Genomic DNA, 14,502 nt, shown 5'->3' on the forward strand with positions numbered 1-14,502 from the left:
AGTCAGCTGCCTCCTCCTTTCCTCATGCTGGGAGACGTGAACGCCTGTAACATACTATGGGGTTCTCCGTCCTGTTCTAGGGGGAGGATGCTCGAGCGAAGGATCAATCTATTCGATCTTTGCGTGCTTAAAACAGGGGAACCGACACATTTCAGCAGCGCACATGGCACATTCTCACACCTGGATGTCACTCTGTGCAGCCGTGCGCTAGTTCCCCTGCTACGGTGGCAAGTGCACAACAACCTCTGTGATAGTGACCACTTCCCGATAATTCTCTCTCTCTTGAATCAAAGACAGTCCGAAGTACCCAAGCGCTGGTTACTTTGGCGGGCAAACTAGCCAGAATTTACAAAATGCGCAGTGATGGCTGATGATATGCTGGAGTCTGTTGACGACCACGTTTCTTCCATTACTACTGTAATTTTGGCTGCTGCAGAGGAAACAATTCCTTCCTCATCCGGTATTCGTCGCCGGAAACAGGTCCCATGGTGGACGGACGAAATTGCAGCAGCCATATGTAATCGCCGACGGGCTTTTAAGCATTATCGTCGGAATCCTACGATGGCCAATCATATCACATTTAAGCGTCTGCGTGCAAAGGCCTGTTTTTTGATTCGAGAAAGTAAGAAATCTACGTGGGAAAAGTATGTGTCATCCATCACGGCACATACTCCATCATCACAAGTGTGGACAAAACTCTGCCATATTGTCGGAGTACAGAATGTGCCCTCAGTACCCGGAATCTACATTAATGGAGATATAGTTACGATTCCTTCAGTCATTGCTGACCACATCGCGTCACATTTCGCAGATACGTCCAGCTCTAGGAGATACGACCCTGCATTTCTCCCAATTAAGCGCGAAGCAGAGGCACACCATCTCTCTTTTGCCTCTAGTGCTTCGCATCCCTACAACGTGCCTTTCACGGAGTGGGAGTTGTGGAGTGCACTCGCGCTATGCAGAGATACGGCTCCTGGTCCGGACAAAATCCATAATAAAATGCTTAGTGGCAGATGTCTCAAGGATATCCTCACCCTATTCAACAGAATATGGAGTGAGGGAGTGTTTCCATCTCAATGGCGTGAGGGAATTGTGATACCTATTCCCAAGCCAGGTAAAGGTCCAAAACTTCTGGACAGTTATAGGCCAATATGCCTTACAAATGGCCTCTGTAAGCTATTTGAAAGGATGTTAACCAGCGTCTTGTGTGGGCCATGGAAAAGGAGGGTCTCTTGTCTAACTACCAGTGTGGTTTTCGCTCTCATCAGTCTGCCACTGTTCATCTGGTCAGACTGGAGAGCGCCATTCAGGAGGCCTTTCTCCAGAAGGAACACCTAGTCACAGTGTTTTTTGACCTGGAGAAAGCTTACGACACTACCTGGCGATATGGGATTCTCTCCACACTACACCAGTGGGGATTTCGGGGAAATTTGCCAACATTTATTGAGAACTTCATGTCCCTCCGTCTCTTTCGAGTCCGAGTAGGGAATGCATTTTCTCAATATTACGTTCAGGAAAATGGAGTACCTCAGGGATCGGTACTGAGTGTCACGCTGTTCGCAATCGCCATCAACGGCATAGTTGCCGCTACTGGGCCCGCAGTCATTCCTTCGCTGTATGTAGACGACTTAGCTCTACATTACAGCTCCGTAAGGGTGGCGTTTGCTGAGAGACAGCTACAGCAAGCTATTAACCGAGTCGACAGATGGGCCCTGCAACACGGTTTTCGATTTTCAGCAGTGAAAACCTCTGTTGTACACTTCTGTCGACGTCGGCCTGTGCATCCCGAACCAGAGCTCCGCTTGCGAAACAGTGTCTTACCAGCGGTTGACACCTGCAGATTCCTGGGTCTCCATTTTGATAAGAGACTTACGTGGCAGCCCCACATCCGTCAGTTGAAGGTTGCCTGCGTGAAGAGACTTAACATGCTTAAGTTTCTCAGCAGCACTTCATGGGGGCTGACCGTGCGGTACTGCTGCGATTTTACACGGCTACGGTCCTCTCCTGGATTGACTATGGAAGTGCAGCTTATGGCTCGGCATCAAAATCTACGCTGAGCCTTTTAGACAGTATTTACCATAGTGGAGTAAGGCTGGCAACGGGTGCTTTCTGTACTAGCCCCATTCCCAGCCTACTCGCTGAAGCGGGAGTTCCACCCTTACGGATAAGGAGGCAGCAGTTACTCCTCACATACGCTGCCAAAATTCATGAAATGCCGCTACACCCAAGCTATCAATGCATCTATCGTACTCAATACCACCAGCGGTACCAAGACCGGCCGAATGCCACACGGCCGGTTGGGTTTCGGATTGATAGCTTGTGTCATGATTTGAATATTGATATCGGTGGTTGTCTTGAAAGAACTCTTAGCGAGATACCTCCATGGTTGGTTCCGCGACCGGATATACGTCTAGATCTGCTACATGGACCCAAGGTGAACACGGATTCCTCCGTTTATCGGAGGTATTTCCAGGACTTTGTTCACCAATATCCGGCTGCGAAACTTATCTTCACGGATGGTTCCAAAATCGGAGATAATGTTGGTTGCTCTTTCATCATTGATGATATCAGCACGAAGATCTCTCTCCCGAAAGTATAGTGTGTATACTGCAGAGCTTTACGCCATCTTAAAGGCTCTGCAGTTTGCACTGCGTGACGAAAGAAGCCACTTTCTGTTGTGTACCGATTCGTTAAGCTCTCTGCAGTCTATTGAAACCTGTTTCTCGCAACACCCACTGGTGCGGCAGATACGTGACCTTCTAGCCAGGTTATGGGATGCTGGCACCATAATCACTTTCGTGTGGCTTCCAAGCCACGTTGGGATTGCGGGAAATGAACTTGCAGATGAAGCTGCAAAGGAAGCTGTACTTTTACCTCCAAGACCAGTCAATGTACCTGCTAAGGATATTTGTTCTCAGCTACGTCGAACCATCTTGGCGTCCTGGGAATCGGAGTGGCTAGATATCCGAACTCCCAACAAGCTGAGAGCAATTAAGAAGACAACTACCGTGTGGCAGTCCTCTTTCCGACCTTCACGGAGAGAGGCCATAGTACTATGCAGGCTGAAGGTCATTTACGATCCACGCACTCTTATCTCCTAAAGAGGGAAGACCCCCCAGTGTGTTCTTGTGGTGCCGACTTCACCGTGGCCCACATCCTCACAGAGTGCGCCGATCTCTCTGGCCTAAGACGGAGCCTCGGCCTGCAGGAAACACTCGAACCCATACTAGCCGATGACGCGACTACTGCTGATCTCGTCATCCGCTTTATGTGCGACAGTGGACTTATCAAGGGTATATAAATTACAAGTGTACTGTTACTCGGGGAACGTACGTTCCCTTTTGATACGTTAGTAATCCTTTCGGCCTAATTCTATAATTGTTTTTTTTTTTTATTTTGTACTGCGTTTCCAAATTACTTTATTGAATAAATAATTTCGTTTTTATATTTTAAAATTCTCTTCCACTTATTTGTTCAGAGAGGATGATTACCTCGTTGTACTTCCTCTTAAAACAAAAATCACCACCACCACCTTCTTTAGAGTCTCCCCACAAGCATATAATTTCAGCGAACAAGATAATTTTCATTATCTTACCTCCAAGGGTTTGGTGTACTTTTCTCTGAATCTCGTTGATCACGGTGATGAAAAGAAGAGGAGACAAAAAACCACCCTATCTTAACCCAGATTTTATTTGACTTTGCTGCAGGTATCTTCATACAAATTCTTGATCCTGTGTATCATGTCATCCTTTGTTCCAATTTTATTCATTGTTTCCCACATCATCTTTCTGTTCACAGCATCTAATGCTTTATTGATATCCAGAAAGGCTAACCACAAATCTCGGTTGTGTTCATAGTATTTTTCCATTAATTGACAGATGGTAAAGATTAAATCACTTGTTGATCTCCCCTTCCTGAATCCATACTATTTTTCAAAGAGGTTCTCTTCAATAAGGGGTCTGATTTTATGGTCTATAATTTTTTCATAAAGTTTACCAACTTGAGATGTTAAAGTGATGCCTCTATAGTTGAAACATTTCTTTCTATCTCCTTTTTCAAAAATTGGAAATATGATGCCTGTTTTCTATTCAACTGGTATGTCCTCTTCTTTCCAGATCTTACAAAAGAGTCTGTAGATCCAATGTTTTCCAGAAATGCCCATAGCCTTGATAATTTCTCCATTAATTTCATCAGCACCAACTGATTTTCTGGTTTTGATGTATTTCCAGGCATATTCCACATCATTCCATGTTAAGTCTGATCCGTTGTCAGAGGCAGACTTCTATGAGATAGTACTGTTTGTTTTTGTAGGCTTCATGCAATTCACATTTAGCAATTCATCAAAGTAAGTCCTCCAAGTCTCTGTGATCTTATCATCTTCAGTGATCATATTTTCTTATCATCTCTTAGGTATTTGGAGTGTTCTTTATCTCTTTTTCTATTTTTCATCATCCCATATAACATTTTCTTATTACCATTAGCATCATCCTTCAATTCATCGCTCCACTTGTTCAACCACTTCTCTCGTTCTTCTGTAACAATTTGTTTTGCTTGTTTTTAGCAACCCTGTATAGCTCCTTATTATGTATGGTCAGTCTGGTCCTTGAAATTTTTTCTAAACATGTTGTTCTTGTTCAGGACAGCAGTTCTTGTTCTGTCTTTCCACCATGGAGTTTTCTTCCATCTTCTTATGCCACTGGTTCATCCACATACCTTCTCAGTTATCATTACTAGATTTTCTTTCAGATCCTTCCATTCCTCCTCAACCACTTTCTCATCTGTCGTTGGTAGTACTGTTTTGATGTTGTCTTGAAACTCTATTATTCTGTCATTGTCCTTCATCTTCCATGTCTTGTGTTTCTTTACCTGTATGGTTCTTACTTCTTTTAACTCAAATTTGAAGTATCCAATGAGGAGTCTATAGGAACCACTTTACGTCTAACAGTCTATTTCATAGTTGTTTCTCGATCAAAAAATAGTCTACAAGAGACTCACTTTTTCCATCTTGTGACCTTATGGCTTTTTTTGTTTTTGATACCATGAGTTCCCTATTACAAGGTTGTTCCTCAGACAGAGATCATGGTGTCTAGTTCCTTCTGGGTATCGTGGACACCATCCATTTGCCCCTAGAATACTTTCATATCCATCTCTCACAGTCTCTACTTGAGCATTCATATCCCATATGATGATCATTCCATCTCTTATTCTTTCCTCTATGTCTTCTACGAAATTTTCTTTTTCTTCCTCTTCACAACCAATCTGTGGTGCTTAGCACTGAATGATGTTGATGTTCTGGGAAGAATCCAATTTTAGCATGATGTGAAGAATCCGATTAGAAACGTATTTTACTTCTACTACATGGTCTTTCATTTGATGATCCAAAACAACACCAACTCCATTTTTTGTTTGATCTCTACCTGACCAGAATAGATGATATCCCTCTCCAAGTTCCTTTGATCCTTTTCCCTTTCACTTGGTTTCACTGAGGCCCAGTATGTTTATGTTCCTTGTTTTCGTTAAGACTACACATTTCCTCTATTTTGCCAGTTAGTGTCAGAATGTTTAGTGTGGCAATTTTGATTAGTCTCATATAGAGTTTTGTGCGTCCTCCTCTTTGGTTGTGAAGGAGCATCAGGTGTTGAACCGTCATTAATATAATTTTTTTTGCTATTTGCTTTACGTCGCACCGACACAGATAGGTCTTGTGGTGACGATGGGACAGGAAAGGCCTAAGAATGGGAAGGAAGCGGCCGTGGCCTTAATTAAGGTACAGCCCCAGCATTTGCCTGGTGTGAAAATGGGAAACCACGGAAAACCATCTTCAGGGCTGCCGAGAGTGGGGTTCGAACCCACTATCTCCCTGATGTGAGCTCACAGCTGCACGCTCCTAACCGCACAACCAACTCGCCCGGTATTTAATATCATTACCAAGGGGAGAACTAGAGTAATTGTTCTAGCGATTATAATATTTCCATCGGAGGCCTCATTTAGTTTTGAAAGAAATTCCAAATTATTCAGAGGCTGACTTGCTAGGCCTACCACTTCCAAAGATTTTTCTGTCAGGGTTATTTCCCTTAGCCTTCAATAGCCCCCTATCGACCTGCAAGGTGGCAGGCCCTGAGTCAGTTCTCAGGGATCAGATATTGCCTCTTCCACCGGATCCACCGTACTAGTGATTTTCACTTCCGCCTTCACTGCCATTGAGGTCTTCACCCGTATCCCTGAGCATGGGTTCCGGGTTATACCCCACGGGACTGAGTCCCTGACTGAACTCAGCCATCCTATCACTCTGGCCTTCTGAAGTGTTGGGTGCCCACCCCCGCAGTGTGGATGATCCAGACAGGAATTACTCAAGTGGAGAAATAGGAAGGTGACCCTATCTCCCTTGAGCCGAGTTAATGGTTGTGTATGGTGCCACAACCAAAAGCCCTGGTAATTGGTCACATTCTTAAATCCATCAAGGATGCTTTCCTTCTGTGGGTGAGGCAGGGATGGTTCCTTGTGTGGCATGAAGTAGAGCCTCTTGTAAGTTGGGCCACCCCTGTTTCTGCGTGTTTTTCCTTAGGGCGGTCTTGAAGTCTCACTCCTCATCATGTAGTCATAGGAACATCAAAGTTGGGTATCTTAGAGTTCTTTATGGTATTAGGTGATCTCCTCAATGGTTGTAAATTAGTTTTAACTTGGGAGAGGTAGTGGTCAGAGTCTTAAGTCAGCTCTTCTTTGTACTTCACCATTCTGTATCTCTATGTTTTGCCTCTTGTCCATAGCCACATGATCTATCTGGAATTTACCTAGTATGGGGTTTGAGCTCTTCCAGGTCTTAGACTTCCTTGGCAAGTGTTTGAAGGCTGTTGACTAGGACCAAGTCATATTGGGCGCAAAGGTCTCTGAGGTATTCTCCATTCCTGTTTGTCCTCCTGTGGGCTGGGTAGTGACCCACTATCCTATGATGCTTTTTCTCTTTGCCAGCTTGTGCGTTGAAATAACACACGAGTATGGTGCTATTGTGTTGTGGGATCTTGTCCAGGGTTTCTTCTAGGATGTTCCAGTAATGTGTAGCCATTTCTAGGTCTTTTGTTGTTGTGCATGGAAGTTCACTATTGTATATGCTCTATTATGGAACCTGAAGGATAACGTGGAGGTCCTATCATTAGGTGAAGTGAATCCTATTATGTGATCGACCATCCTATGATGTACAGAAAAAGCAATGCCCAGATATGGGATTGTCTTCATTACCCTGATGCCTGATTTTCCTTCGTAGATCCTGTATCCTTGGGATTCCATCGCATCTTCGTCCTTGAACAGAGTCTTTTGTAATGCTGCTATTTTGATGTTATACTTGTCCAACACGTCTAGGGTATGTTTAAGTTCACCTACCTGTAGCAAGGAGTAGGTCTTGATTTTAGCTAGCTAGGTGATATTTATCATGTTCTGTTTAATATATGGAGGAATACATGAAAGTAGCTTCCCCACAGTCCAATGACCTGCGTGCCCAATACAAGTCAGTCCAACAAATATATAGGCCTAGGTATGACTACCCTGGTGAGTGACATGTTCTTAACCTTAAAGATTATTACTCCTAAGATTTATGGGTGTTCGGTTCACAAGAGTTACATTATTCCATGAAATGATGTCATGTTTAAAGGCCCGTATTGACAGTGCTTAAGTATTCTTTTTTCAAATATTTGAGTGAAATTCCACCTTTTCAATAATATAAATAACATATTTACTTGTTGAAATACAATCAAAATATAGTGGGATATGTTTCTTCCCTTCCTCTGGGACTTCTTCACCCACTTATTAAATAAGCACCATTCCAAAAGCACAAAAATATACACAGAGTTAAAAATGATGTTACACAATGTGATGCTCTGTCTAATTACAACTATTTTGCAATATAGCAGAGTGTCTTCCATTGAAAGTCTTTGGAGACAAGGTCTTGATGAATGATGAACCAGGCGAGTTGGCTGTGCGGTTAGGGGCGCGCAGCTGTGATCTCGCATCCGGGAGATAGTAGGTTTGAATCCCACTGTCGGCAGCCCTGAAGATGGTTTTCCGTGGTTTCCCATTTTCACGCCAGGCAAATGCTGGGCTGTACCTTAAGGCCACGGACGCTTCCTTCCCATTCCTAGGCCGTTCCTGTCCCATCATCGCCATAAGACCTATCAGTGTTGGTGCAACGTAAAGCAAATAGCACGTCTGCACATCGGGGCCAATAACAAGGAAACTGAACTTGATTCAATTCTACAAATTACTGCTTCAGCCCCATGTTGACTTGGAATCCTGAAGCATTCATTCTTAAATGCAATTAAAAGGAATGTTTATCAAAGATCTTATGGATCTTTTATCAAGAAATATTTTAAATCAATGTTCATCTTACGATTTTAACGAGTACAACTGTTCGTTTCCACAAACTTTGTCATCAAGAATTTCACTGAACAATTCACATCAGTTTTATTGACTGTATGACTTGAAACTTTAACAAAGTTTGCTAATAATTTATTTTAAATGTCCTTGTGTATAAAAGTGTCTTTAATTTGCCTTACCAATATAGTAATGTAATTTTTGTATCTGATATATTGTGTGATTTATTCTAGCTGATGATGCCCCTTAGGGGAAGAAACATATACTAGATTTAATAAATTATAGAGGGTTATTCACCTAAGATGTTACACGGAAGTAACTTCTAAACCATTAGAGATATCTGCATTCTGTTTTCGTATTCGTAAATGGTACCCAGGGTTTTGTAAAATAACGTGCTACTTATTCTCATGGGGTGATTAATAACCAAGATATTGATGCTAACTCCATATTCTGGCCTAAAAGTTCAACTGTGTACAAGTTCAAATATCTAAGTATTTTCAAAATCGGACAGTTACTTTTTGAGTATGTCATTTTATTTTTTGTATATTATATAGTATATTAGCTATTTATGTATAGGCCAATTAGTTCAGTGTGGTAGTGTTGGAATTAAGTTTAGATTTTAAGGTACTAGTGTATAATGGTACTGGTTAAGTGTAAGACAGGGACAAGTGTCCCTAACTTTGTCAGGTAAATTAAGTCTGTTTAATACTTGTCTAAATATGCACTTCCATAGATTTTTATTTGTTTCTGTCTGTCATTTGTCTATTTGTAATATATGGTGATGTTTTTCCTTTTTTGTTGCAGCACTCGTCACCACACCACATCCATAAGGATAGCTGGCCGTTGGTTGCGTCAGTGTTGCACAAGTGCAGGCCTTAGCACAGCGGTAGAATTTAATGGATCTCATATTAGAACATGTTGCCACTGTAGTGTAAAAGTACAGTTCGACATGTGTGCTGAAAATAATGCAATAAAAATATACAAAAAATGAAATCCATGACAGAAACATGGTATGAGACTGATTGTGTTATGTAAGTAGAATAAATGGATCGTGAATGTTTCCAAGTTGTATTGTTTGACTCTTGCAGTATAATGTGAAATGTATATTTGGCTTCAGTGAATGTGACATTGTATTCCTGTGTGTATGTATGCAGGGGCTACAGTACTTTGGAAATGACACACAAGTAGGGTGGCCACCAGTTTAAACCCAGGACAAAGTTGGGAATACAGATTGTAATTTAAAATGGGAAACTAGATATGACGATCTAATTTTTTGTAATACTTTTGACTGATCAAATGAAGAATTGTGTTATATTGTTTGTTGGTGAATAAGTTCATTAATTAATTTTCATGACACAGTTCCATCAAACTTAATTAGTTCTATATTATTTTGGAGTTGGCTAAAGGTTTATTTATATGATGTGGTTTTTCTTGTATTGCTTCCAGAAAGTTATGTATCATCTTGCTAAGAACAGTAATTACTAAATCAAGTTCCAGATGCTATGAAAGTATTATATCAGCCGAAAGAACTAAGGATAAGTCGCTTTTATATTTGCTCAACCACCCTGTCATTGTGACCTGTCATGTGAAAAATATTTCATTATTAATTATAAAGTATTCCTGAAAATTAGACCAGTTTCTGTTTTAAAACACAACGTCAGAACAAACTGGGGAATTTTAAAACTGACTATGAGTGGCCATCTTACACAAGTATTGTGATAGTACTATTAGAGAAAGGAAAAGCATACTTTCTTTGTTGTACAGAGAGAGTGTACTGTTAGTGTTCCTTTTATTCAATGAATTGATGCCTTTCAGAATTTTCATAATTTAAAATTAAATATAATATGCTACTGTGTAGCCATCACAGATGTTTCCTACTCGTGTTTTAAATCTTTAACATGTCCAGCAAGAAGTAACAGTCGAAAGTGGTCAGCCTTGTGTTCTCTCTTATGTAGAATGTAGTCTAGGTTCACATGATGTCCTTAAGCATATGTTATACCAAACTCGTTGATATAGTAATTCTTGCAGTATAAATAAGTCCAGCGTGTAAATTTCAAATGATTCAAAATGATTATCCCACAACTGTCAGTATTCATATTCTGATGTACTGTAATACATTAATGGTGCTAATTGATTTCTCATTGTTCATTTTATAATTGTTGATTATTATTGCACATTTGTGAAATGTATATTGTAATATCGTGTATTGTTTCCACTGTGGAATCTCTTCATGTTTCATTGTAGTAGAGAGGTAGGGTATGGCATGTTCTTTATGAGCTGATGTATTATTCTCTTTGTTTCAGTGTTCAAAATGTTCAGTCGCTTCTTCAATGCACATGAAGTTTTTTTCAAAATGGCTAGTTTTTCAAAATTAAGTACCGTTTCTCAGATTATTGTTTCAAAATCCAAGATTATAGGTTCAATCCCAGCATAATGTGATAGCATATTTGGCATATTTGGTGGTTTATTTACAACACCCTCATTTTCCTACCTTTATTAACATGTAAAGAAACTAGTTCTGGACAGAATTCCACTACCAAACAGTTAATAAACTGTTATAAACATATTATGATCTTCATCAGTACATGTTCCTTCAACTACACATGTATGACATTATTTGCACAGAGGAGCATGATGACTGTGAGTCATCGTTACTGACTTCTCACCAAGACAGCTGGGGTTCAATTCAGAGTCGGTGTACATGTGATTTGTGAAATTAAAAGTCTTTGTGATTAAGATTCTATATAAAACTAGAAGTCCCATAGCTATGACCACAAAATTCAAATAAAACTATATGCTTGCGCTTCTGTATTAGTTGCACATGGTTGGTTTGATGACAGTAGCTGTAAAAGATCCTTCTGTCTATCTCTGTATGCATATGTTCCTTAAATCATATAAAATGAAGTTGGATATTCAAAACTCTTAGTCCAGACATGGGCAAGAAATATTTGTGATCACAAAGGCATGAGAGTCTTCAAGGGAGCCAATAAGTGAAGACCATATGAGAAACAGCAGCCAAATTTCTCCAAGCTGTTTCTTTTTAATTCTACTGTAGTTCATCCTTGTGGAGTCTCCCTACCTGTATGACATTTTGGCACTTTCCATCTTACGTTAATGTCTAATATTGATAGCTTACTTGGGTAAAAATCCTACATATATGGTCTACTGATAAAAAGAGATTCTACTTAAGTACTGTTCATTGAAAATTTGTTTGTTGCCTTGAGTTTCCCCAGAAATGTAATCTGATTATAAAAGTGAGACTTTAACTCCTATACTGATTTGTTTTAGGGGATGATGGTATGTTTTCCTCTGTGGCATGAGAGCGACATAACATCATACTATAAAAACATTGTCGTTGTTTACCTATCAAATGGACAAATCATCTCTTTTCCTCCATCTTCCGCAGCTATGATACAAACAAAATGTTTGAAGAAGAATTTGTCAATTTATTAATGTCATAACAGTTGTATATTTTCTATATTTATACGTATCATTTTTACTGTTAAAAATCGTAAGGAGGCTTATTTTGAAATAAATATTACATTAATTTGATAAAATATGCTGAAAATTCCTTGACAAACCAAGAAATGTAAATTAGGATCAAAGACAGCTGCTTTGCAGCATTAAAATAAGAAAAACAGCATTTGGTCACGTGCTTAGGCATGAAAAATATGAATTGTGTCAGCTTGTAATAAGAAGAAAGATTGCGGGAAGGAGCGGAAAAAGCAAGGGGGCTAACTGGATCTCTTATACACTACGGTGAATAGGGCTGAATCTAGAATATCTCAGGACAGAAATGCATGTGCGATAACAATTGCCAACCTTCATTATGGAGTCTGCAATAGAAGAAGAGGAAGAAGAATTGCACTGTAGAATCCATTATATTACCTCCACAAAAGGCCATAAGCAGTTAATGTGAATCTATTGAATCTGTTTCCTTGTATCCATAATATTCAGCAAAATATTTGTTAATATAGTCATAAACACACAAAACCTTACAGCTGGGAGATATTATCCAGATATTATTTAAAATACTTTTATCATTCAAAGATGGTCCAACCAATAAGATAATAAAATGAACAATTAGTAAATTCTATTCTAATCCTACACGTGAAACTATTTTACTAAAAATATTTACAAAAGTAATGAGTTCAAATTAATATTTGGAACAGAAGAGCTTGACCTAATGTTCACTAGATACCAGAGTAGTAAAGAGGATGTAATTAATAAAATATGAAAAGGAGTCTTCCTGAAGATTAGTTACTTCATTAACTAAAACAGAACAGTCAATTCTGGAGCCTATAAATTAAATTTGGTAAATTATTATCTAAATCTCTACCGTTATTATTTCTCTTTGCATATTTGTGATAGATCAGTGACATTTTCACAGGCTTCTTACCAAGATGGTTACAGAGTTGAATCTGAGTGCATGCTTAAGGGATTTGCGAGTTCCTTCCTTCCTTCCTTCCTTCCTTCCTTCCTTCCTTCCTTCCTTCCTTCCTTCCTTCCTTCCTTCCTTCCTTCAAGTCTCCATATTTCTGTTGGAACTGTTTATCTAGATGTCTGTTGGAGGAGCTGTCTGAGTGTTCTCTGGTTCATTTCCTAGATATATCTGAAGTTTTTCAATGATATGAGTGTTTGACTTGGCCTAGTAAGAAAACTATTGGGTGAAAAAGAAAGCAACCCTGGGTAATATCAACAACAGTAAGTTTCACCCTATCAATCATGTAACACCCAGTACTGTCCTGTTTGTACTGCTGGATAATTTATTTATAGTGCTTGCACCTACACCAAATTTAGTAGCTAACTCTCTTTGTATCATAGAAGTATTTTGAGATAATGTTACAATCGCACTACACTTCCTGGGAGTCGTATCCATTGAAGAAATAGGTATTACTGCCACCTCAAAAATCCTCCAAAGTGACTCACTTCGAAATAAATACCACTTTTATCCACAACAATCACCACACAAATTAAACAATAATGAATAACAGTGCAAATAATGAGTAGAGAGCATGGGAACTAAGTCATGTGAAGCATATGGTTGCTAACCATCGGAAAAATAATGGGAAAAGAAATCCATTCTTCTGATTCATTCGCACGGGACTGTAAAGAAGGCAGGTTTAGTCGGTAGACCTACACTTCAAAGAAAGTGACTGTTTTTTTCATGTTAAGCCCCTGTAATTCAGACATCAGTTGATCTGGTTTCTCATTCCTTGTCATCTGTAAAGCTGACAGAGTTTACTTGCAACTAGATATATCCTATGGTTACTCAACCAGACTGGCACCGTTAGTATTGTTTAACATTAATTTGTGTCATCCATGTTCTCTGACAATAAGTATACAATATGTTTTTGTAGACCATTTATATCGTAGAGGCTGATAATTCTGTCATTGTGCTCCTGAAAATAACAGTTGCTATCACCTCATATATTGAAGCTCAATTTCTTCCTCTGGCTCCATGTACTCCCCTCTCCCTTCCCTGGCCCATCCTTAGATTTGTGTGATATTCAAGATGATGATCCATGGTAGTGATTTCAGGAATGGTATTGTGCAGCAAACACAGTTATATGATAACGATGTTGATTCCCATAAGGAACCTAAAACATTTGCTCCAAATGAGTAGATTTATAATACCAATATAGTTGGTCCGTTATTGGACATTATAAATCTTCCAGCCAACCCACTCCTGGTTGACAACATTTCGTCCTAGTGTACCAAGTCAGGCTCCTCAGTTAGCAAATGGCACACCCACCAAGACGCATGGCTAGTGCACACCGTGGAGGCCACTGCGTAGGCTCCCACAGACGGTTAAGATGCTGACTTTCTGAGCCCAAGTTAGCAGGTTCAATCCTGGCACTGTCCGGTGGTATTTGAAGGTTTTCAGATATGTCAGCCCCATGTCAGTAGATTTACCAGCACGTAAAAGAACTACCGCAAGACAAAATTCTGGCACCCTGGCATCTCCAATTACAGTAAAAATAGTTGATAGGACATAAAACTAATAACATTATCAAATGGAAACTGTATTATTATTATTATTATTATTATTATTATTATTATTATTATTATTATTATTATTATTATTATTATTATTATTATTATTATTATTTACTTGCTTTTGAAAATGGTGCTCAA

The 14,502-nt window shown here is 39.6% G+C and overlaps 1 protein-coding gene across 9 annotated transcripts in view; it reads left to right on the plus strand.

The window, feature by feature from the left end:
• LOC136857997 (transmembrane and coiled-coil domains protein 2) overlaps positions 1-14,254 on the plus strand; it is a 267,616-nt gene extending 253,362 nt beyond the window's left edge. For 7 of the 9 annotated variants that reach the window (XM_067137170.2, XM_067137174.2, XM_067137175.2 and 4 more), the window contains one exon: positions 9,169-14,254. The gene's annotated coding sequence lies outside the window, so the exon portion shown is untranslated. The remainder of the gene's footprint in view (positions 1-9,168) is intronic. The other 2 variants (XR_010858585.2, XR_010858584.2) reach the window with 2 other exon arrangements.
• Positions 14,255-14,502: the final 248 nt, after the last annotated feature.

Source organism: Anabrus simplex, chromosome 1, assembly GCF_040414725.1.
Source record: "Anabrus simplex isolate iqAnaSimp1 chromosome 1, ASM4041472v1, whole genome shotgun sequence".
Classification (NCBI taxonomy): domain Eukaryota; kingdom Metazoa; phylum Arthropoda; class Insecta; order Orthoptera; family Tettigoniidae; genus Anabrus; species Anabrus simplex.